We start from the raw sequence: 23,901 nt of genomic DNA on the forward strand, positions 1-23,901 counted from the left end.
CCGGAGGCTTCTCTAAGGCAGAAGAAACTGTGCTTCTTGTCCTGCAGTGAATGAAACCTTAGGGAAAGCTGAGGAAAGGGAATGGGCTGAGGCCATCTGGGAAAGCAAAAAGCACTGCCGACAGGAGATAGGCCTACTCAGGGTCTCTCTAAATATCCTGAACATGTTGTGCCAACCTGGTCAGTGCCCATGGGCAAGATCAAGGTTGGAAGGAGCTAGGAAAAGGCCAAGGATAGGCCAAGGATAGAGAAGCTTGGGTGGTGGAGGAAGCTGAGGAAAACACATCCCAGAAGGTGGGGGCCCAAGGTGAGCATTTCCGCTGATTTTACTGCACAGTGTGGTCATGCTCCCTCTTTACCTCAGTTTGACCGAACGAGGGTGTTACTGTTGACTTTCTTAGTGGGGAAGGTAGGAAGTGGTGAGGGTATCATGCCATCTTTTGGAACAAGGTACCCACAAAAAAAACAGTCAACTAAACAAAAGCCTGCACTTCAGCAATGCAGGGTCACACAGCAGCTACGATGTCATCGATCCCCTTGCCTTCTCCTCCTTGTTCTACCATCTTGGACATTGGCCTCATCTGGACCTACCACATCCACATTTAAGCTAGAAGAGAAAAGGAAGGGAAAGGCACTCAACATTCAAGCTCAACGTGAAGAAGGTGCACACATATCCTCCATTCATACCCCATTGGCCAGAACTTTGTCCATGGATGTACCTCAGTGCGTAGGAGTCTGGCCAAAGTGGTCTTGAACTGGGTGGCCACATCCCAACGAAAAGTTCTACAACCGTGAGAGAGGAGGAAACGGTGGATCCGGAAGCAGCATCTCTGCCACAGGTGACTGGGGGACATCAAGGCAAAATGCCTTGTGAATACAGTGATGGTTATCCCTTGCAACCGGCCCAGGGAGGAAAATCAATTAGAAACTGAGAGGCTCTCCACCAGGTGTTTGCACAGCAGACTGTAGGTCTGGAAAAACCGACTGATGACAACTTCTCCCTAGCACCAATATAAAGCCCAGTGATAATAAGAGCCTATTAGTGCCGTAAAACAGAGATGTAGCGAGTTTGAAGACTTCCTCAGAATGCGGCACCTACCAGGTAATTCCCCTAATCAGTCAGAAGGCTGCTTCCGGCTCCCGTCACCAACTCTTTGGAATGAACAATAAAGCGGGCCTGCTGCGGAGCCTAAATCTAGAAATAAATCTAGAAATACTAGAATGTAAGCTCTGGAGATATTAAAGTCGTGGCAGGCCCTTATTCATTCGATGTGTAGCTGTTGAACGCACCGTGCGATGGGAGTGGGGCAGCTGTGCTCTTGAGAATGACAGAGATGTACGTTAAGAGTTCAGCGCAGAGCATGTGCGTGTGAATGGGGCAATCATTCATTTATTCGCTCACTCATTCAACAAATATTTATTGAACACCTATTTGGTGTGTGGGTTTTTTTTAAAGATTTTATTTATTGGGCATTCTGGGTGGCTCAGCAGTTTAGCGCCGCCTTCAGCCCAGGGTGTGATTCTGGAGACCCGAGATCGAGTCCCATGTCGGGCTCCCTGCATGGAGCCTGCTTCTCCCTCTGCCTGCGTCTCTACCTCTCTTTCTCTGTGTGTCTCATGAATAAATAAAAAAAATAAAATATTAAAAAAAAAGATTTTATTTATTTATTTATTTAGAGAGAGAGCATGAGCAGGGGGAGGCACGGGGAGTGGGGAGAAAGAATCTCAAGCCGACTCCATGCTCACTGTGGAGCCTGATGTGGGGCTTGATTGGATGACCCTGAGATCATGACCTGAGCGGAAATCAAAAGTCCAATGCTTAACCGACTGAGCCACCCAGGTGCCCCTTGAATACCTACTTTGAGTCAGACGAGGCTGGGATATATTGATGAGTACAGGACAAGGTTCCCGCCTCAGAGTGTATATTCTAGGGTGAGGTAAAAGGCAGGTAGGAAGAAGGGAAGGGTGTGAACGGATGGAATATTATATAGTGATAAATGTCATGAAGGAGCCAAGTAGAGTGATGATGGAGAATGTGGGGGGTGAGTAGGAGGGTCAGTGAGGGCCCTCATGGGACGTGATGGTTGGAACCCAGAGGATGAAGCCCCGTGGAGGGCCAGGACCGGGCAGGTGGCAAAGAGCTCGCGTGTTAGTGGGACAGCAAGGGGACCGGTGGGGCTGGAGTGTATTGAGTGAGGGGACACTGATGCAAGATGAGATTGACAGGAGAGACCTGGTCCCGCAGAGCTTCTGGGAGGGGTGGAGCTTGAGCTGATCCTTGCAGCCAGGTAAGATTTGAGTCTGAGAGAAGGAAACATTTGCAAAGAGGGTGAGCTGGGAAAGGCTTGGGCCAGGCACACCATGGCCTAAGGTGGTGGGTAAGAAGAGCTCATAGTGGGTGGAGCAGTGAGAGAAAAGGCTGGAAAGGCAACCCTGGGAAAATTCTGGAAGGTCCTTTAGGCCAACGGGCTTGAACTCTCAAGGACAATGGGCCATTTGAGCAGGAAAGAGGCATGATCAAAGTGTGGTTCCAGAAAGATTTTCTACAAGCTAGACAGTGGCTTCTTAGCACTCTTCATGTTTGGGGCCGGGTCATTCTTTGTTGTGAAGGGCTTTCCCGTGCCCTGCAGGATGTTTAGCAGCATCTCTAGATGCCAGTAACACCCCTCCTAGCCATGACCACTGAAAGTGTCTCCCCCTGTGGCCACATGTCCGGGAGTGGGGCGGGGGAAGGGCAAAATCACTTCTGGTTGAAGCCAGCACTCCCAGGACCCCAGGCAGCAGCCACTCAACCACTAAGCCACCCAGGGGGTGCCCCTAAGAACTGCAAATTTAAGTAGGAAGGCAACTTTAGCTCTAGCTGCTGAACATTTTTTTTTTACTTAAATTTAAAGAAAAGCTTATACAAATAAATTTTAATTCACTCCAAAATGAGGCCTTGAAGGCCCTGAGGGATCTTCCTTCTGTACTTCCATCTCTTGGCATTTTGGCCTTCCCACAGTGTGTCCCTCACTCCTCAGCCCCTGAATCTGGGAGGTAGGGGCCGGGGGGGCTGCACGGAAGGAGGGAGGTGTGTACACCGAGCTGAAATCACATTAAGGAGGAGGATTGTTTTGAAATTTTTTTTTTCTTTCGGCCCCCTACATTGAAATTAGCTTTGTGGGAACTCTTTGGGGTTAACTGCCCTTCAAAACACCCCCTTAAAAGATAGCCTTTCCGTGCTTCCCTTCTCTAGATGATATTTGAAACATATGCAAGAGAATATGAAAGAGAAAATCCAGAGAAAATTTTATTTTTAAAATCTATTTCTGGTCCTGTGACTTTTAAACAGCGAACTGGGTGGGTTGGGTCCCCTTGGAACTTCCGATTGGGAAATAGTCTTTGCAGGTGTAACTAATTAAGATAGATCATACTGGGTGGGACGGGATCCCAGACCCAGAGAAGGGTGTGCTCAAAAGAGGCTGGAACGACGGAGAGACACGCTGGGTGGGAGGCCCGTGTGGAGAAGCAGGTAGAGGTTGGGGTGACCCAGGATGAGCAGAGGATAGCAGGGATGGTGGGGAGCCCCCCAAAGCTGAGAGGAGGCAAAGAAGTATCTTCCCCCACCGGCCTGGGAGGGAGGACAGCCCCCTGACACACTGATTTTGGACGTGCAGCCTCCAGAACTGGGGCGGAAGAGAGGCCTGTTGTCTCAGGCCGTGCAGTTTGTGGTAATTTGTGGTAATTACAGCCCTAGGACACGAATACAAATGGTTATTTTATAATCGGGTTGAGTTTTTTATGACCCCTTGGGTTGGCTGGTTTCTGCTTCGGACTCTTCGCCTTTCGGAGCGGGCATGAACCTGCCGCAGAAGGTCAACCTTTGGCCATGGGACTTCACCCCTGCTGGGTAGCCTTTAAAGGGGGCCCACTTCAAGTTCGTTGCCACGGGCCCCCAAACCACAGCCCGAATTTTGTGCAACAAACAGGTTTCCTGCAGGAGGCCCGCACGTGGCAGGAATGCTCCCTTTACACCAGATTCCACGAGGGGAGGGTTGGGGGGGTTCTCTGTGGTGAGTGGTGGCGGGTCATGGCTCTAGTGTCCCAACTACAGGAGAGGATCCAGCAGCCCTGAATTAGAAGGGAGAGGGGAAGCTTCTGGTCTGGTCCCAGAGAAGAACAGTGGAGGTGAGTCAGTGGGTAACGGGTGTGGGAATAGGAGGGAGAAGCCAAGGGTGGCGGTGGGGGGTGCAGGGGGGTAAGGGGGTGGGGACAGAGCAAGAGGAGCAGGACAGCTGAATCCTTTCAAGAGGAGAGGAGAATGGTCTTAATTTGCCACAGGCAAAAACAAAAAAGGAAGATTACACAACATTTTTAATGACAGTGTTTGTCACTCCCCCTGATGGTGGTAATTATGGCTATTATGCAGCTTGGATGGGGAAGGTGCTGTCCTGCTACCCGGGCTACCGAGGGGGTCCACGGAGGAGGCTGCGCATCCACCCACAGAGCCTGGGGGACCGGGACGTTCTCGTGTATGATTCCACAGCACGCAGTTTCTTGTGGAATAAGCTCTTAGAATGAAAACAGGTGGACATTTTCTCCTCCTTTAAGCTTCGCCCTGTGTCCTGTGTTTATTTTTCTGCTGTTGGAGGAGGGTGGACTCTTGCCTGGCTTCATCTTGAGCCAAAAGAAATAATGTGCACACATGTTTTTAGAGGTGAAGTAAGTGGCTATACTGCTTGTCTAGAAAACAGCTCAGAAACTCATCGAAACTTCGGGTGGTGTGGGGAGACTTGGGTGGGAGCACCCGGTGCCCAGGGCAGCCCGAGAGCAAACTGCCCGTGGTCGGCATTGGACAATTTTGCCTCATTGAGAAACATTGTGTGTCAGGAACCGGAATAGGGGCTTTGGCTATAGAAATGGCCCTTAAGAAGGGGTCTAGTGTTTAGTAGAAAGATTGGTGATTAAATTCATTCATTCATTCATTCATTCATTCATTCATTCATGACTCCCTTCCAGGCGCCAATGACTGTTCCAGCACTCGGGGGACTGAGTACACTGAGCAGAGGAAGTCCTGAAATCGAGGAGGTGCTGTCGAGCAGTTGGAGGAGGCATCCATCGGGCCTGGGGAGGGGGCGTCAGGGAAGCTTCCCCAGCACATCTGTCAAAGCTTGGAAGGTGCTGAGGCGTGACCGCTGGCTGTCCTCTTAACTGGGACTTTAAAGTTGTTTCCAGGTTTGTATGTGACAATCATCACATTTGCACTTCCTAATCACTGAACAGTGACCTGGCAGAGAAAACCTGGCATCTCTTGAACAAAGGATGGACCTTAAAATGAGGTGTTTTGGTTATTCCTCTACTCATCACCCCTGTCCACAGACTCATCCACCCTCTACGTGTTTTTTTTTCTTTTTTCACCCTCTAAGTGTTAACTCCCTGTGGCTAATGACCCCAAATGCACGCTCTCTGAGCTCTAGGTCCCCTCTCCACCTGCCAGCCCGATGCGGCCACCTCCCAACCTCAGTGACCAGCTTCCGGCACACGTTTCACGAGCCTGGGGCCACCTGGCATTCCTCATCTTGCTCTCCTCACACTGGATCGTTCTCTGAGCTGTCTCCTCCTCACCACTGCTGGGGGATGACTTTCCCTGTGCCTAAGACCGGAGCTTGTGCGTTTGCCCGGGACAGGAGGAGCCAGGGAGGGCCTGGGTGGCTTCCCAGAGCCCCCGCCCCGGGCCTTCCCTTTACGGGCAGGGCATGCAGTCCAGGGCCCACGGCCTGGTGCCCGCCGACAGGAGGAGGCCCCTTTCCTGAGTGCTCCCTGGAGGGTTTCTTGGCTCCCCTACCACCCTTCCTATGAAAAGCAGGAGGGTTCCCTCCAGCTCTGGTGGGTTTCAAGTTCTTAGGCGGTGAGGATCCAGTAGAGAGACTCCCTCCGAGGACTCAGGACAGAAGAAGCATTTGACAGCAGCTGGGCTAGGCCTCAGTGTGCCAGGGAGAGGTTAGGGGCCTGCTCGACCTCAGAGGTCACGGGCTCCTGGCAGGCGGCCAGGCCACTCTGTCATCTCTGTAGGGTCCCCACTCCTGCGACGGGGCCCCTCTTTTCGACTCCAGTGGTGCTGTGTTCGCTGCAGCCAGCAGGTTGGGCCGCAGAAGGCGGCGGGGTGGGCCCGCGCGTGCCCCGGTGCTGCGGGAGGCACAGCGTTCGCCCCACGACTCCTGCTAAATGAGTCATGTTAACCTAATACTCAAAGGCAGTCTCCTTCTGCACCGGGGCTACACCCAATGGCTACACCCAAAACCAGGCGACGAGGACCTTCCGAGCCAGGCTCTTGGTTACCCGGCTCCTCGCAGGCCCTCCCTCCAGGGCCACCTCCGGCCTTCTGTACGGATGCTGTCACCCCTGAAACGTAGACATCCGAGGGCCATCACTAATTCACTAGGTGTCCTCCTTCAGCCTGGGCATACATTTTTAATTAACTTTTATATCAAGACTCAGATGACACAGCCCTACCCCCTACTTTGTCCTCATGGAGCATGGCTGAGGTCAGCGGTGAGCTGTTATTCCACACGCGGAGCTCTCTCCAGCCTCCCCCCTGCAAAGCAGCACTTGCTATTTATTTGGGGCCTAGTTTCAAAATTTCGTGGAATTAATTTCAGCCGTAGCGCCTTCCTCAGCTGGCTAGGGGAGGGCTCATAGGTTGGTAAGCCTGGGGCCTCCAATTTGATGGTCAGGAAAATGAGACTCGGAGATGTTAAATCATTTTCCCAAGGTCACCCAGCAAGTCTGCAGTGGGGCCCAAAGTAAGACCTCGGTCGCCTGAGTCCCAAGCGTAAGCCCCTTCATCAATCATGCTATGAGGCCTCTGAGATGATAAACCTAAATCCAGTGAATGGCCTGACCTCCCTGAACCCCCGATTCCAACGGAAATCGTGAAGCAGATCTCTAAAGTGACCAAATCCCCAAGCGACATAGCGAAGCGCGGTCCTCCACGGAGAGTGATGGTCATCGTCATTTGGTCCTCCGTTGTTTGAGGTCTGCAGGGATCACAGTCTCAAGGCGGAGACCGAAAGCACGGGGATCCTATGAGGAAACACAAAGTAAAACCTCAAAGAGAAGAAAAACTGGAATATAAATCATAAGCGATGGCAGCCCGCGGGCCGAAAGCCGTGGGAAGCGGACGACAGAGGGGCTGCGGGGCGCGACAGCCAAGGCGAGGGCTCTGCAGCCTGACTGCGGACACGAATTCCGATCTCAGTTTGAACATTTACTAAAAAGTGTGATTTGGGGGCAGTTAATTTCCCAGCGCTTCACGTCCTCCTCTGTAAAACGGGCCTAACCTCTGCGTGAGGGCATCCCTGCGGCGACTGAGCGAGCAGGTGCACGCAGGCATCCAGCGGAGCCGTGTATGCAGCAGGCGCTCAGCAAGCGGCGACAGGTGTGATGATGATCTAGAACTTGAAGGACACGCGGAGGCCAGGCCCGGCCCCGAGCCGCAGTTCTGGAGCAGGACTAGAAGGTCTCTGGCTCTGCCTCTAGTGTCCCGTAGCCCAGGTCTGCTCGGGAGTCCAGCTGGGGCTGGAGGGGGCCCGGCTGCACCCGGTGACTCGGGTGTGTCCTTCCCGGTGAGGACTCAGACCACTGCTGCTCTGTTCTCCTGCCTCCTTGTCTGGTGGGTTTTACCCGGGGTGGGGTGGGGTGGGGTGGGGGTTGCACTTTTGTCCCTAAGGGACATTTGGCAATTTCTGGAGACATTTTGCATTTCATAGCCGGGAGTGGAGACCACGTCACCGCTGCTCAACACTCCACGGTGTCCAGAACAGATCTCCCACAACAAAGAATGATCCAACCCCAAATGTCAATAGTGCCAAGGTCGAGGAGCCCAGTTTACCTACATCAAATGATGTTTATTGTCCTAAAGAAGCATTCAGACCTGTCTTAGGGATGCAAAGCTGAGCCTCGCAGAAAATGGGAGACAGAACTCTGCTTTAGGGGGGCTTCTTTGTTCGGCTTGGGTTGTGTGGCGATGGTTTTCAACCCCTTCTGTAACCTAGGGGTGTCGGAGGCGAGGGCGTCAGTGTGACCCTTTGACAGGCATCTCTTGCTGCTTTTCCTCCTCCCTCTGGCAGCAGTAGCCTGGTTTTCCTTGTGAAATTGCCGTCCTGTACTCACCGTCCCCGTGGCTTGGGTGGAGCTGCCTGCAGCTGTGGGAATGTGACCATCGTGCCACCTGCCTGCTGTGGCTGGGTCAGCAAACACCATAAACTGCCAGGGAGAGATTCTCGTTGTACTCTGGGTACCCGGAGAGGAGAGGGTCCGTGCCTCAGGAGGCAGGAAGTATCTCCCTGTGGTGGCAACGGAGGGCCTTCCAAGGGAAAGCAGAACAGAGAACTAGTGAGCACCCGTGACCCCATTCAGGCCTTGCACCCCAATAGGTCCCTCCTATTTGCTTACTTGAGCCAGTAACTCTCCTCCTTTTTCAAACGCATAAAGTAGTTTTAATGATGTTTCTGTCATTTGTAACTGAGAGTCCCGATGAAGACAAACCAGGGGGTCGGATGTAACAAGCTGGGAGGAAGCAAGAACCTTCGGAGAGTACTTTTCAAACCTAAGAGTTTCCATAGAACCATATTGTTCTAGAAGCATTTTTCTTCTGGGAGGACACTTTGCAGCTTTTATTAATTATTATTATTATTATTATTATTTTTTTTTTTTGCCTGCCCAGCATCCGAACCTCTCTCTTATAGGAGCCATAGTGAGACTAGAGTTGCTGGAAGAGCCAGATATCTACCCCCTTCCCAGGAAGGCTGGGCTTGGGTACTTCATCTAGGTGTGGCCAATCAGATTCTCTGGTTTTAGACTCAGACTCTGGAAAGGGAGAGGCAAGGAGGCGAGGATGGTGGGGGAATTTGTTCTGGCAACAGCAAGCATGGATTCCAGAGCAGCAGTGATGCCCACTTCCCAGTGCCAGCTCTGGTGTCCAATCGGTGTCCAGCTGTGGCCATGGGAGTGTGTCTCCAGGTTGTTCCTAGGGTGTAATTTGGGGCCATGGGTTCAGTTGCCCAACTTCCCTTCTTCCTGCCTATTTTCCTGAGGCTGCCTCTCCACTACTCACTCTTCTCTTGAAAGATTATTTCCTGCTTAAACTGGCCCGTGACTTCCTGCTGCCAGAGCCATGGAATGGCCTCCTGAGGGAGGCTCCCTATGCTGCTCCCATCAGCAGATATTGCAGCGTCACAGTATAACTCAGTGGCTTGAAATGATGGCTATTTATCATTGCTCAGTAATTTGAGTGGCTCGAAGAGGATAGAATTTCATTTCTTTCTCAGATAATGGTCGGAGGTAAATGTCCCAGGTTGGCACAGGTCTGCTCCATACAGTCATTCAAGGATTTACATTTCTTTCATTTCAGTCGTCCACCGTCCTTGAGAGTGTTACCCTCATCTACGTGGTCCAAGTTTGGTTGCCTCCATGCCATCATCCAGGCAGCAAGAAAGGAAAAATGTGCAAGGGATACACACCTGTGGTCTTAGGGCTCAGGCCAGGATGGTGTGTCCACTTCTCACATCCTACTGGTAATGCAAGGGGGGCCTAGGTAACATGGAAGAAAGTGGTGGACATTAGCGTTCTCTTCCAAAATATAATTCTGAAGGAATGAATCAGTGGAAATTTGAAACATAATGATAGATGGGTGGACATTTTTTTTTTATTATAAAGGTGATTCAGACCCTTTCAATTGGTTTTTTTTTGGGGGGGGGACATAATTTGATCTAGACAAAGGGAACAAGCCAGCAGTAGGGAGACTTGGCTTGCCATTTAGGCTCCGGTGGATTCTAACTTCCCATTTCTCTTGGCCTGAGTTTCTTTGTTTGTAAGATGGGCATGGTAATCGTTGCCCTATGAGTTTATTGCAAGGATTCCATGAGATAAGGGATATGCCCAGAACTGTCCCTGGCCCATATTGGATGCTTGGTAATAACTGAGGTGACCTTACAGGTCAGTGTGCTAGAGTATGAATAAGGAACGAGGAGTCCATTCTGCTATTTACTGGCTCCGGGAATTTGGGAAAGACTCCTTTAACTTCTCCAGGTCCTGGGAGCTTTGTAAAAGAGATGACAACTTTTTTTTTTTTTTTTAAGGTTTATTTATTTATTTTAGAGAGTGCACAATTGGGAGGGACAGGGGGAGGGCGAGAGACTCTCAAGCAGACTCTGTCCTGAGTCCAATGTGGGGCTTGATCTCAGGACTCTGAGATCATGACCTGGGCCGAAACCCAAGAGTTGGATGCTTAACTGACTGCACACCCAGGCGCCCCAAGGGATGATAACTTTTTAATCTGACATTTGTGATTTCTTTAAGAACCTATAAGGCTATGGAATTTGTCCGTGTCGTATTTCATATTTTGAAGATCACATTTAATCCTCCCGCCCTCTTGTAGGAAATGTTGGCGCTGCCACTCACCATCTGTAACAACACTGGGCAATTTATTTAACCTTTCTAACTCTGCTTTTCCATTGTGGTGAATCATGAATCATTTCTGTTTTGAGAGACTGTTACAAACATTAATTGGGGTCACATATGTGAAAAAGTACTCACCCAGAGACTCAAGAGATGTTAGGCCTTATTGTTACTATCGCATGTGAGAATCAGATGGATGCTGTATTTTGTGTCTCGAAGAACAGATTTGCCAGAAACACTGACATGGAGACAGGACCTTTCCTCTCCACTGCTTATTCCTCAAGTAGTTATAATCCTTTGTTTGTGACACCACAATTAGTTGCCACTGGAGAGGATTCTAATGTCGTAAATAGAAGATTAGGACTTCAAGTGAGACGTAAATGGGAGCAGGTGACCATTTTAAAATGTTTTTTTTTTTTTTTTTTTGTATTTGTTAATGATATTTTCCCTTGCCCTGCCATTCCAGTGATAGTCAGTTACAGAAAGATGGCAGCCCGAGGTCTTGCAAAAAGAATCTGGAGAAACTTCTGGTCTCCAGCCTTTGCAACTGTTATGCCATGGTGAATGTTGTGTAGAGACACTAGTTTAAATGTTATGGAAATAAAAGGTTAGACTGCCACACAGTGCTAGGAAGGGCCCTCACTTGTGCTCCTGTTTGGGGCCACCCCAAGCACGGGCTACTAGCTGTGCCCCTGCAGCGTTATTCAAATCCCATGTGGTAGGAAGGCTAGCCAAGGGTACTGTACTCCAGGTTTATAGGTAAAAGTCAGTCTAAGAGAAAACCTTGTGTGTAGTGCAAGGATCAAAGGCCTGGGAGCCTGGGCACTTGGGTCTAATCCCAGCTCTGCCATTAACTAGCTGTGTCCTTGGACAATTTTTGGAAATTCTCTCAGTATTTGTTCTGTTGCTTGTAAAAGAGGGGCGGGACTAGACTCTTGCCATCGCTAGATGATCTCTTGGGTCCCTCTGGTCCTAAATTCCCGGTTGCTAGGGCTGCCTTTTCAGATCCCAGCAGACCTGTTTTGTTTAGGGCTTGGTTAGGCTAAGTGCCCTGCTTACTAACCTTGGAAACCTTTATTTCAACACTGGAATAAAAACAGCCCTGTGAGAACACACTGTGCAAAGGAGCAACAGGGATCGGAGAGCAGAAAACAAATCGTTTCCCTACAGGCTGTACATTTATGCTCAGATATCAGATGTGAATGCTTAGCCACTGGAACAGGGCAGAAATTTCAGTTTAGTGCGTACTGATTGGGTGACTTAACGTGTTAGAGACTGAATTTAGATCAGAGGACCACGAGCCCAAGGCCCTGTCCAGCCCCTGTCCTCAGGTCCGGCCCCATGTGCATGCATGCACACAGAAGCACACGTGCTCACACACTCGTGATGATTAGTAGACGTGATACTTCCCCACGCACTGCCTGAGTATAAGGGCGGACACTAGCCCAGCCACCTGGGGCTACCACGGTGAAAAATGTCCCCGCCCTCAAGAAACTTAGGTAAGGCAAGTACATAAAAGGAGATCTTAGAAAAGGTGGAGAGAGATGGGAGCCAAAAATGATAATAATAAAACATATTTACATAGGGTTTTACTGAGTCCCTTTGTACATAGTCCACATCCTCTCTCCTGGGTGGCATTTGGACCATCGCTTCTGGTTTTTCTTCCATGTCTCTGGCAGGCTTTCCCAGTCGTGGTCATCGTTGTCGTCTTCTTCTTCTTCCTTTTTTTCTTCTTCTTCTTTAAGATTTTATTTATTTGAGAGAGAGAGATATGGAGAGAGAGCACGCACACAAGCAGGGGGAGTGGCAGAGGGAGAAGCAGGCTCCTCCCTGAGCAGGGAGCCTGATGCAGGGCTCGATCCCAGGACCCTGGGATCATGACCTGAGTCAAAGGCAGATGCTTAGTGACTGGGCCACCCAGGCACCCCTCCCAGTCTCCTCTGTGGGTCCTTTCCCTTGGCTCGCCCCACTGTTCCTGGGCGACCTCACGCACGTCCATGACCTCAACCATCACTTATCTGCTGATGATTCTTGGTGAAGCGTCAGCAACATGAGGACAGAAATCCTGCCTCTTGTGCTTATCCGGTTACCCCCCGTAATTAGCCCAGTGCCTGGCCCATTATCAATCTTAAAAAATATATATTTATATTGTTAACTATATCGTATCTCTAGTTCAGAGCTATTCCCCATTTGCTCTCCTAGAAAGCCAACTGCCCATTTGCAACCCCATTTTGCACGCTCATGATACCGTATCCTCAAAGTGTCCAGAAAGAATTGCTTACCTCCAAATAATCCTCCCCAAAACTCATATTTTCACTGACATATTCCTACCTCAGTGGGTTGGACTTCTGTCTGCCCCAATCACCCAGCCAGAAACATAAGAATTTTCCAGGACTTTTACTGTACCCTACTCTATCCTTTATTCTTCACATTTAGTCAACAAACCCTAATGGATCCAGCCACTCATGTCCTTTCTGTTTTATTATTATTTCCACAGTTTCTCAGTTGCTCTCCTCTCCTTCTATTAAGCGTTCATGATCTTCCAGCATGAATTGTGAGTTCCAACCTCAGCCTTATTTTAACTAAACATTTTTTTTCTATTGTTTTCTCTTGGGCTTAATTTCCTTAGTTTTTAAAAACCATTTTTATCTTGCTGCATAGTATGTGTGTATTTTTATAAGCAGCCTAAAATACCACCCAACAAAGTGGTAAATAATATATACACACTATGTTATTTTGAAATCGTTTGATTCCAAGTGAAAGAAAACTCAAATCAGCTTAAATAAAAAAAGGAGGACATTTTTGGCTCACGCAGTTGGGCAGCACAAGAATGATTTTGCCTTCAAACATAGTCAAAGAGAGAGCACAAACGTGGTCGTTATGGCTTCCTGGGGTTCATCACCTCTTGGCTCTGATTTCCTCTGTCAAATGAGAGATCTTACCTTGATGAGTAGTCTTTACTAGTGATTTAAAAAATATAATCAAACAGCATAACCGGATTGCATTTTTCCAAGAAGGCTGTAACCAGACCTCCCATATAACGGGCTGCTCTTGTGATGTGAGATTGTCGCTTATCCCCTCAAGATGTGGGGTCTAGATTACCTTTTATTGCATATGGATCGGTTCGTGAATGTTGCAAAGTGACTCTATATGACTTTTGGGTCTAGGTCATAGAAGGTGATATGGCTACTGTCTGTCTTCTTGGGATGCTTTCCCTTGGAACCTACCCATCACGCCATGGGGAGGGCCGAGCAAGCTGTGGAGGGGAACCCCATCTCGGTGACAGCTGGCTCCCCGGGCAGCACACATCTTCAGAGAGGTGAGTGAATGAGACTCCACATGATTCCAGCGTCAGCCACTAAGTCCCCTCCAGTTTTTGGGTCCTCCCAGCTGTGTGACACACCTAACAGCATAAGTAAGATGATGTTTTATTTTTTTTTATCTTATTTTTTAAAGATTTTATTTATCCATGAGAGACACAGAGAGCGAGGCAGAGAGAGGCAGAGACATAGGCAGAAGGAGAAGCAGGCTGCCTGCGGGGGGCGTGATGCAGGACTCCATCCTGGGACTCTGGGATCATGACCTGAACCAAAGGTGAGCCATCCAGGTGCCCCAAATAAGATGATGTTTTAAATTGCTAAATTTTGAGGGAATTTGTTACATAGTAATAAATAAATGAATACACAGAAAAGCACCCCATGTGGATATCCCCCGCCCCCCCATCCTTCCTTGCTGTTTAAGATACACTTTTAATAAAACAAGGTCTATAAGTAATAGTTGTAGTCATCCTACACAGCAGGGAGCATTCATGGTATGAATATCTCCATTTTTACAGCAAGACTGTCCCTGAGCTTATGTGGTATTTTCTAGGGAGCCATGCCTCAGCTATCCATGGATTCTAGAGCTGTTTACCAGAAGCAAGCTAAAACCAGGGACATCCTGCTAAGACAATTCCATAGATAAGGACTTTCCTTCCTGAAATGTTAACTGTTCTCAGGAGGCCAGTTATCACATTTACAGAGGGACGAGGCCATGCCACTTGCCTTCCCTTCCCCAGGGGTCCCTCTAGTAACTGGGGGGGGGGGGGATGGATCACAGACTGTTTTAACTCTTTCTTCCTCAACCATTGCACTCAGCAATTTCTCCCCCCGAGAGAGGAAAGATATCTGCCTTGAGACCTAGTCCTGCTGTTGGACCTATCAGTAACCCAACAACAAAAAAAGAGAATGCCTTCCTCTCGCTCTTCTAGAAAAAGTCTCAGGGATCCCTGGGTGGGGCAGCGGTTTAGCGCCTGCCTTTGGCCCAGGGTGCGATCCTGGAGACCCGGGATCGAATCCCACGTCGGGCTCCCGGTGCATGGAGCCTGCTTCTCCCTCTGCCTGTGTCTCTGCCTCTCTCTCTCTCTCTCACTGTGTGCCTATCATAAATAAATAAAAAATTTAAAAAAAAAGAAAAAGTCTCAGTATAGAACTGATCGGCTCCGATTGTCCAAACCAACCTTCAGAACAAGGATGACTTAGTCCCACTTAAACCATACAGATTGAGAAAAATTAAGGTGTTGTAAGAAGAAGGGGAAATGCTGGGCCTGCAGACTGAAAATAATAGCTGATATCTATACAGTGTCATAAAAATATATTATCATGCATGTAAAAAATGTATATGTATATATAAGATTATGTACCAGATTTCTTCCTGAACTGGTCTCATTTTGGCCTATTCTCCTTCCCATTGCTAGAAAGAGATTTCTGAAATCCAAGTCAGAAGATTCTGGTATATTAGCATTTTGGGGATAGAGACTGTATCTTGTTTGTAGGACAAGTTAGAGTAATGTCACCTGCTGTAACAATCTCCCATGTTTCAGTGGCTTAACACAGCAGAAATTCACTTCTTCTTAAAAATTATTTATTTATTTATTTATTTATTTATTTATTTATTTATTTATTTATTTATCAGAGAGTGACAGAGAGAGAGAGAGAGAGATGGAGATTAAGCACAAGAAAGGGGAGTGGCAGGTAGAGGGAGAATCAGGCTCCCCTGCTGAGCAAGGAGCCCAATGCTGGACTCAATCCCACGACACTGAGATCGTGACCTGAGCCGAAGGCAGATGCTTAATGGACCGAGCCACCCAGGTGCCCCAGAAATTCATTTCTCAATCACGTAATAGACATTCCTGGTTGATGAGTGGTTTCCTCTATGTGGTGATACAGGGGGCTCTGACTTCTTCCTTTTGGTGCATCTTCCATGACTTAAGTCTTAGGAATCCTGTATCCTTCCAGTGGATAAGGGAAGAAAGAGTACAGAAGCCACACTTCTTAACGTTTTGGCTCAGAAATGACACACATTACTCCTGCTCACTTTCCATTGTGGAGAAGTGGTCACAGAGTCCCATATAAATGCAGGGGACACTGGGAGGCATTATTCCTAGTTGGAAACCCAGTTCTCTGTGACAATTTTATAAAGGGGATGGGGGATGGGACACAAAACTTGGTGGTCAGCTAGCTGTCCCAAACATTTTTACCTTTGTATTCTTAGCTCCTTACCCAATGTCTGACACTAAAATTGATATCTAGGATGGCTGTGGGGTCAATTAATTTGTTTGAGCCTTAGATGGCCACCAAGAGCCAGGGCAAGTGTGATGGTCTGGCATACAAAAAAGCAGATGACAAATATCAACTGTGGCTCTTGGAGTGGGCACAGAAAGCTGAGCAGAGATAGAATTTTGGCTGAGAGTGAAGCTCCCTGTCCTTGGCCATGTGCTGGGAAGAAGCATCCTTCTTTCAGAGCTCACTGGGGGAAAGTGCAATTTAATGGCAGTTCTCTGACACCCTTTTGCGAGGCGGGAAAAGATCATTTCTGCACTTTCAATAGTTTTCAATCATGCAAAAGGTGGGGTCTTGAATATACTTTGATAGAAACTGTCCTCTATCAGTTTCTGACAGAGAAGCCCACCTGAATTGGCTGTTACATTGCGAAGCTGGAGCTGAAGCAGGTCGTTGCTGCTCCGTGTAATGATTCAAAGGCTGTCTGCATGGGAGGCGGAGAGGTCTCTCCGCAGCCGATGTTGCCTTTGGGAAATGACTTCTATTCCGTGGTGGATCCAAACCCTGCAGTGCCTGCAGACTGTTGTTCTGGGGAGCCGTGTGCATTGGGCCTGGCTCGATGCTCACAGGGCGTGATAGAGGAAGAGAACGTCAGCATTGCCTTGGCCTCCTGCTGGAGAAGGAGCCATAACAGAGACTTGGACTGGGTTTGGCGAATCTCAGCTCTAGGTCTAGGAATGATCTAGACTTTAAGACATATCAAAACTGAAAACACACCTGTTAACCTAGGGGGCTGTCATGGGAGGGAGGTGTACCTTGGAGATAATCCATCCAGTTATGTTTTATGAGTTATGCAATTTTCTATGAGTATTGATAAAGAATTTATAAAATTAAAAAGGAGCTGTCCATTTTGGGGTAATTTTTGGTAATTTAGGAGATAGAGATACAGACCCCCTCATCTCAGCCAGTGCATGGGTATTAATTAGACTGACAAAGGCTTGACAGGGAGAAAGAAGAGTTCTCCACTGAAGGGAGTGGGCTTTCCCACTGGGAAGAGGCAGTCTGGAGCCTGGAAATGGGAATTTGCTAGGTGGAGCCTGGAAATGGGAATTTGCTAGGTTGGCCTCTTATGCCCTGAGCTCTGAGACATTGTGATAATCCAGGTTGGTGGCTTTTGGTCAGCCAGGGAAGTATCTTGTAGAGGAATGTTTATCAATCCTTTAAAAAAATAGTCTTTGCTCTATTTGCTGAACATAAAAGTCTCATTCAAGAGAGAAGAATGGTCTGAATAGATTCCCAGAGGCTGAAAGTTTGAGATGTGCTGGGGAGCCGGGCGTGGAGTGGCTTTGCTGGAGTGCAGCCTGGTGGGGACCTCTGGAGTACATGTCTGGAAAGGGCAATGGCACGTTCCCCCATATGCCCTGCCCGTCTCTTTGTATTGCAATCATCTGCTATTTGTCAGTCCCCCCCTCTAGCTCACAAGCTCCCTGAAGGCAGACCCCCTGAGTCGATGGCTCTTATCATAGTGCTTGGGCTCAGTAAGTGCTCAGTAAGTGTCTACTGAGCACACCTGAGTGCCTGTGCTCCCTTGTTGGGGGATGTGTTCCCCTAGAGACTCGCCTGTATCCCTAAGGGCTCTGTAGACATCTTGGGGGGGTGGGGAGCCAAGGAAATTGTAAACTCATCACTGATATTTCATCAGGGTTGGGTGACAGAGACCACTCCTATCACTGCAAGCAAGAAGAAAGCTACCAGAAGAGTCTCAGGCACTCAAAAACTGACGCAAGGTGGGACCATTGAGTGTCAAGGAGTAGGTACGTCTGCCTGTGACAAGTTACAAACACACGGGGCCACGTCATAAGCCTACGGAGTCATTCACAAGCGTCCTCCCTGAGGCTGAAACACTGAGTCTGAAAGAAAAGGATGAGTGGGGTAAAGAACAAGAGATTCTCTTGCAGGATGAAATCATTTCTCTTCTGCCAGAACTGACTCACTCCGGGGGGTTGGCGAGGACTTGTGCCCCGGAGTGAAGATGGAAAAATGTGATGCTAATTTTACTACTTGATTATATTTTTGTTTCAGGTGATTTTGCCAAGTTTTTTATTTGCTCACAGCGGTGTTAAAATAGAAGCAGTTGATATATTTAAGGGATTAGAACCCTCTCTGAGTGTCATACCATCCTAATTTTCCCCAGAGAAACATGATACTCCTGGAGGCACGGAGTTTGGTGGCATGATAACCACAGAAGCTCCTATTTATGGAGACTGTATTGTGTGCCAGACCATGGGCTAAACATTACATTGAGTCATCTCATTGGATATATTGATTTCTCTTTCATTTCGCCTATTATTTTTTTTCAATTTCCCCTTGTACAGATAAAGAAACCGAGATTGAGGTTGTTCAGGAAGGTCACAGAGGCTTGCAGAAGGTCACAAAGCCAGTAGGTGGCAGACCTGGGACTGGAACACAGGCTGCCTGCAAACTTCTAAGGCTTCGTTGGTGACTGTCTCCCCAGGAGGCAGGAACTGTGATTTCGCTGGGTCCCAAACTGGTGGAGGATATGGACTATGAGTCAGAGCATGGCACCTTTTGAGAAACCCCTGGAGGCCTGTGAAATGCCATTCGCTCCCCAGACTTAGAATGTGCTTATTGTCCCTTCCATCTGTCTCAGAGAGTCTGGCTCTTTCACATGGTGCTCCTTGTGGCCTAGACGTTTGGCTCTAGGTGGCCCAGTGTGGAGCTGCAGAGAACCGCCATGACCCTGTCTTCCTTGCTCTTCCCATGGCTGCTGTTTCCCCTCCTCTTGGCCTTGCCTGTCTCCTGCTCCAGTGGACAAGCCCCTGGCACCTGGGCTCCAGCTGACTTCACGTGGACCCAACAGTGTTTTGTCGATGTGCGTGCCGGTCACCTCTCATCTCCCTGCTTGGGGCACCTCTGTGGGTACCCCCACGAGACCTGCCTGATGCCCACCACGTGCATGCTGGAGGTGAGTCCTGTAGGGTGAACCTTTCACCAATGGGAGGCAAGGGCTGATGGGTAAATTACTCCCTCCCCACCCACCATGGGGTGAGGACAGGCACCAGCTCTATAGCTTTTGTGTAACACCTGGGGGGTAATGAGTGTTAAAGAAAAATATTTTGAACGAATGCCCACCTACGTAGTCAGCATGTGCCTTAGTAGAGGTGGGCAGCTCAGTGACCAGCTTCCTTGGCTTGGTTCTCCTCCCCCCGCCCCTTCTTCCTTACTCCTGCTCCCTATAATCCTTAGGAGATTACATTCCCTAACAAAGTTTTGAATCCTGTGAGTCCTCAGATTTGACTTTCTGGGAAATCCAGGCTGCTAAGACAGGTGGCAGGGTCTGAATAATCTTATATTCATTCGTGGTCTTTGGGGACAGCCAACATACCTGGGGCAGTTCGTCTCTGTGTTTTTGGGTTAAGGACAGGACACACAGAAATGGAGTGGAAAGCCCCAGTCTGTGACCTGAGGCTGGGGACAAATTGCAGAGCACGGCCTTCATCTTACTTCAGACAGCTTTCCGTTTAATTTGCCAGATCCATTTCCTTCTCCCCACTTAAAACTCACCAGTAAGTGGCTTCCTTGCATAACTGAGAGATAGAAAAATACCAAAGGCTGGCCCGGCCCACTTGGTCTCTTCTTGGGCACTTTTTGCCACTGCAGGGAAGGAAGGTGGTGACATTTGTCTTCATGCTTCTCTGATTGAAACCTGATTTCCTGGTCCCCAAGCAAACCAGGGTCAGTTCCCCTCTCTGCATAGACTCATAATACCCCAGGAAGATGCTAGGAAGAGGCAAAAGGCATGTGCGGTCCTCCTGAGACCCTGTGGAAAGAAAGACGAGAAACTCCAGCCAAAAAAAGCAGACTTAGGAAGTCACAGTTTCATAACAGATAGGGCCATGTGGTGGTCACTGGGCTGAAGAGAAGGGGTCTGATAGTGCCGAACAGCCAGTGGGGTCAGGGGAGGAACTGTACCTTTCCAGCAGCGTGTAACCCATTGCTGCTGGCCGCCCTAGAGAGACTGCCAGGAGACCTTCTGTAAACCTGGGGCCACTTGAGGGTAGCCCTGAACTTACTGAGAAGCCAGAAATTCAATACAAGTAACTCATAGATCAGTATTGTGAAAAGCCATTCGAGCTCACACCTACAGGGATTGTGAGAGAGATGGAAACAAATAGGACTGATATGAGCTTCTGCACAAGCTGGAGGCACAAGGTTAAAGATCCCAGGGCCTTATCTAAAAAGACCAAAGGGCTTCAGTTCTGGGTCTGCAGACTGGAGCAAGAAGAGGGCCTCATCACATACTTACTTCGTTGCACATGGCTGCCAACGTTGTCGCTGTTGGAGACGAGTCTTGCATGGTTTGCTCCTCCACAGGGATGGTTCCTGGCTGGTCCTCATCCCGCACAGGCTTCAGGGGTTATTGGAAAGATGGCAGCCCCACAACTTGTTCAGTGCCGTGCTGGGCCAAGGTGGGCTACTTGGGCTGCCTACGTTCTTCAATGCACATGCCTGTGCTCACCCATATGCCCTGGGCAGGGCTACTGGGCAGGGTGCCTGGGTCCTGGGAGGCTTAGCTCCAGACCCCTGTTGACACCGTTGGTGCCACCCGCCTGAGTGACCACCTTTCCTCACCCACACTTCCCTGGCTTTCCTGCTGAGCACCATTTTGAAGCACGCGGTCATACTGGCCATTTTGCCTACTGTTGTGAAACATGAAAGTTGGATCATTGTTTCCCTAGAGAAGTGCTGGCCATGTCCTTTGGTATTTGTTGTTCAGAGCCCCGTGTTATGACCACAGATGGTGCCATTGTCCCCCTCCCTCTGGGCAGCAGATGCTCTCCGGCTCCATATAACCTGTGTGTAACTTATGTAACCAGAAAGAGACTCCAGGTATGATTCTTTTTTTTTTTAATTTTTAAAAATTTTATTTATTTATTCATGGGAGACACAGAGAGAGAGAGGCTGAGACATAGGCAGAGGGAGAAGCAGGCCCCATAGAGGGAGCCTGATGTGGGACTCAATCCCGGAACTCCAGGATCATGCCCTGAGCCAAGGGTAGGTGCTTAACCGCTGAGCCACCCAGGCGTCTCCCCAGATATGATTCTTGGTGGAGGAGGAGATGATGATTCCCCTTGAGGTGACCTGGAGCTCTCCCCAGGCACGGGATGGCTGCCATAATTTATACCGCAGCAGATACTTGTTTAATCTTTGCCTCAAAAGGTTCCACGTTGCATTACGAAGAAGCACATCCAGCAGAAAAGGAGACATCAAACTCCTACCCAAATTACACCAATTGGAAAACAAAATCCCTGTTTCTCATCATCCGTGTCAAACATTTAAAACCACTCCGATGAAAGTCAGCAAAGTGCCTGTTCACATGTTTCTCTGTTTTTTGTGTTTATGAAGAACCCCAAGCTCGGCTGCTTGTAGAGAGTAAGCTGGAATTCCTGGGTTTCTTGAAAAAGGTGCAGAAGAGAAGGAGTTGTCTCCAGGGGGCATGAAAGTCCGAGGTCTCGTTTCGCCCTCTCTAATTTGTCTTCCTGGGCTCTTCTGCCTTGAGGCATTTCTTTTGTGGCACTGGCACTCTGACGTGGGAGAGTGTGGTTGGAAGTTGTGGACAGACGCTGTGCTGAAGACCCACAGAACTGAAGATATCTGAGGATGCTGCCTCTGGTCCTCATTAGGGAGTCCTGGCTAGTTCACATTTCTTCTTGAGGCCACGACCATCCAGCTGTACATGGAGAGACTCCCTCCTCTCCGCCCTCCTTTCAAGGCTGCCAATGATAAGACTTTGAACTAACTCTCGCTACAAAGGGCATCAACCCCTCTCACAGCCCCCTCTGCTCCATAGCGTCAGAAGAATCCCCCCCAAGGAAGTGAGAGAAAACCAAGGACCAGTCTTGAATTGATTATGTGTGAGATGGATATTTCAAGGCTGGCCTCTCTAGCAAAAAAACTTCCACCCAGCTGGGTTCCACATGTAGAAAAGAAGGGCCCTTTTATAAAATACCCGATACAAGATGTTGACCTTTCGGAATCCTTTGGGCAGACCATTTCAAAGGGTGGATATTGTCAAAGGTCACCTAAAAGTAGAAAATGGTAAATAGAATTTAATCAAAAAGGGCTGGAAGGACACCCTCGAACCAAGCCGAGGTGACAGACAAGGCCAGGACTGTGTCCAATCTCCAGCTTTCACCTCTGACTCACACCACCCCAGAAGCAACTGCTCATCTGAGCCCTGGGGGGTCAGGGGTACCACACATTCATGCATTCTGCTCAAGCCCTGACCTTTCGAGCACTGGCCCAGGCTCTTGCCAGCTGCCTGACCATGAACCGCACACCAATGGTTTTTGGGTTTTTAGCTGGGGTCCAGTTGCCCAAAGGCTGCTCTTCAGGGTTTATCCCTGTGACGGCTTTGCCTCCCCCTCCTCCGGGACACGTTCGACTCTCAGAAGCAGACAGATGACTAAGAGCCTACAGGATACTTTGCAATTTCCTTTCCATTCAATTCGACACTTATTTACCAAACACCTACTATGCATCCTACCGGGTTCCAGGAATATAGATCTCCCTGAGACCGGGAAGCCAAGACACAGTTCGGTCTCAGAGCAGTGTTGGAAACAAACACAATAAAATAAACCACCACCACAAAAGCCTCATTCCAGCCACCAAAAATGTTGTTTCAAGCAAATATGTGTATGGGATTCTTGGGCATCCCTAAGTAGGATTCCAGGATTCCAGTCCTTGTCTCCAAACACCCTCTTCTCTCATCCTCCACACCCCACAGTTGTCCCATGCCTCTTCCAAATTCCCCCAAAACCCCTTCATTGGGATTCACCTCCAGGCTGCTTCTGCTCATCCCTGGCCCTGCTCTAGGCTCTGTGGCTCCCGAGGGCCAGCTGGGCACCAGTGCGTAGAGCCACAGCTCTCTGCAGCTCGGCTTCAGGTGGGACAGGCAGCCACTGAGGCAGCATGTTCTGTGCTTTGGGCCTGTTGTGCCCAAGATTGCAAATCCGAGAAACCACCAAGGAGCCGACACCGATGCAAGCACATGAGGGTTTATTTACAAGCTCGAGCCTGGGTCCAAGGATACTCCACACAACAGAGCAGGGGCTTGGACCCCAAGGTGGGTTCCAGCTGGGTTTTTTATGGGCTGGTCTAGGGGATTTTCATAAGGGGTGGAGGAATTTTTTCCATTCCAATATGGGGGACATGGTGGGGGAGTTAAGATCTGATATGGGATTTCCTGCCGAGGACATTCTGCTGTTTTTCCTGTAGAGTTCAGCTCTTATTCACAGGGGCCCAAGATGGCTGGACTTGTGCTAAACTTGAGGTGGAATGGCCTTAATTTTCTCGGCCTCCACAGACTTGCCCCCATACAAATGAGACAGATCCAGTCCTTGTTCTGGAGAAGGTCATCGTAACTGGAGACATCAGCACCAAAACAGGCAATCGCAATTCAGCCTGAGAGGTGAGGGGCTCTGGGATCCAGAGGATCCAAGATGGCCCCGGGGAGAGGGCCTCGGCTGAGGCCTGAAGGGTGAATCTGGCTTCCAACGCAACCTCTGTGACTTTTGGACAAGTTACCTGGCTCCTCTGTGCCTGTTTCCTCCTCTGAAACTTGGGGCTTATGCATTATAGTGGGGTCGCAAGGCCCTAACGATTTAATACAAGCGAGCGCTTGGACCAGTGTTCAGTGGTGCTCAACAAACACATGATTAGGACATCAATGCACTGAATCACACATTCCTGGGCTGTAGTCACAAAGCAGCTTTGTGTTTCCCCCCACTGCCCCGTGCATCTGGAAACATCTCCAGACTTTCCTGGGTGCTCTGAGGAATGTCATAGTGTCATTTCCACACGTAAACCAGCACGTGTGCTCTCTCAGACAGGGGGATCTTCCA

At 49.1% G+C, this 23,901-nt stretch overlaps 2 long non-coding RNA genes across 4 annotated transcripts; both read left to right on the forward strand.

Annotated features, from left to right (window-relative positions):
* Positions 1-4,086: 4,086 nt before the first annotated feature.
* Positions 4,087-13,951, forward strand: LOC111091816. 3 transcript variants are annotated; one of them, XR_005376249.1, is made up of 5 exons: positions 4,087-4,166; positions 4,998-5,213; positions 12,934-12,990; positions 13,604-13,755; positions 13,893-13,951. It is a non-coding gene; the product is annotated as an uncharacterized LOC111091816 (long non-coding RNA). The 3 variants fall into 3 exon arrangements; XR_005376251.1 differs by having other exon boundaries at positions 4,114-4,166; positions 4,998-5,066; XR_005376250.1 differs by lacking the exons at positions 4,087-4,166; positions 4,998-5,213 and adding an exon at positions 10,428-10,826.
* A 19-nt stretch (positions 13,952-13,970) lies between these two features.
* LOC111091817 lies at positions 13,971-23,104 on the forward strand. The gene is made up of 3 exons (XR_005376253.1): positions 13,971-14,030; positions 18,806-18,962; positions 21,218-23,104. It is a non-coding gene; the product is annotated as an uncharacterized LOC111091817 (long non-coding RNA).
* The last annotated feature ends 797 nt before the right edge of the window (positions 23,105-23,901 follow it).

Source organism: Canis lupus, chromosome 22, assembly GCF_011100685.1.
Source record: "Canis lupus familiaris isolate Mischka breed German Shepherd chromosome 22, alternate assembly UU_Cfam_GSD_1.0, whole genome shotgun sequence".
In the NCBI taxonomy this organism is placed as follows: domain Eukaryota; kingdom Metazoa; phylum Chordata; class Mammalia; order Carnivora; family Canidae; genus Canis; species Canis lupus.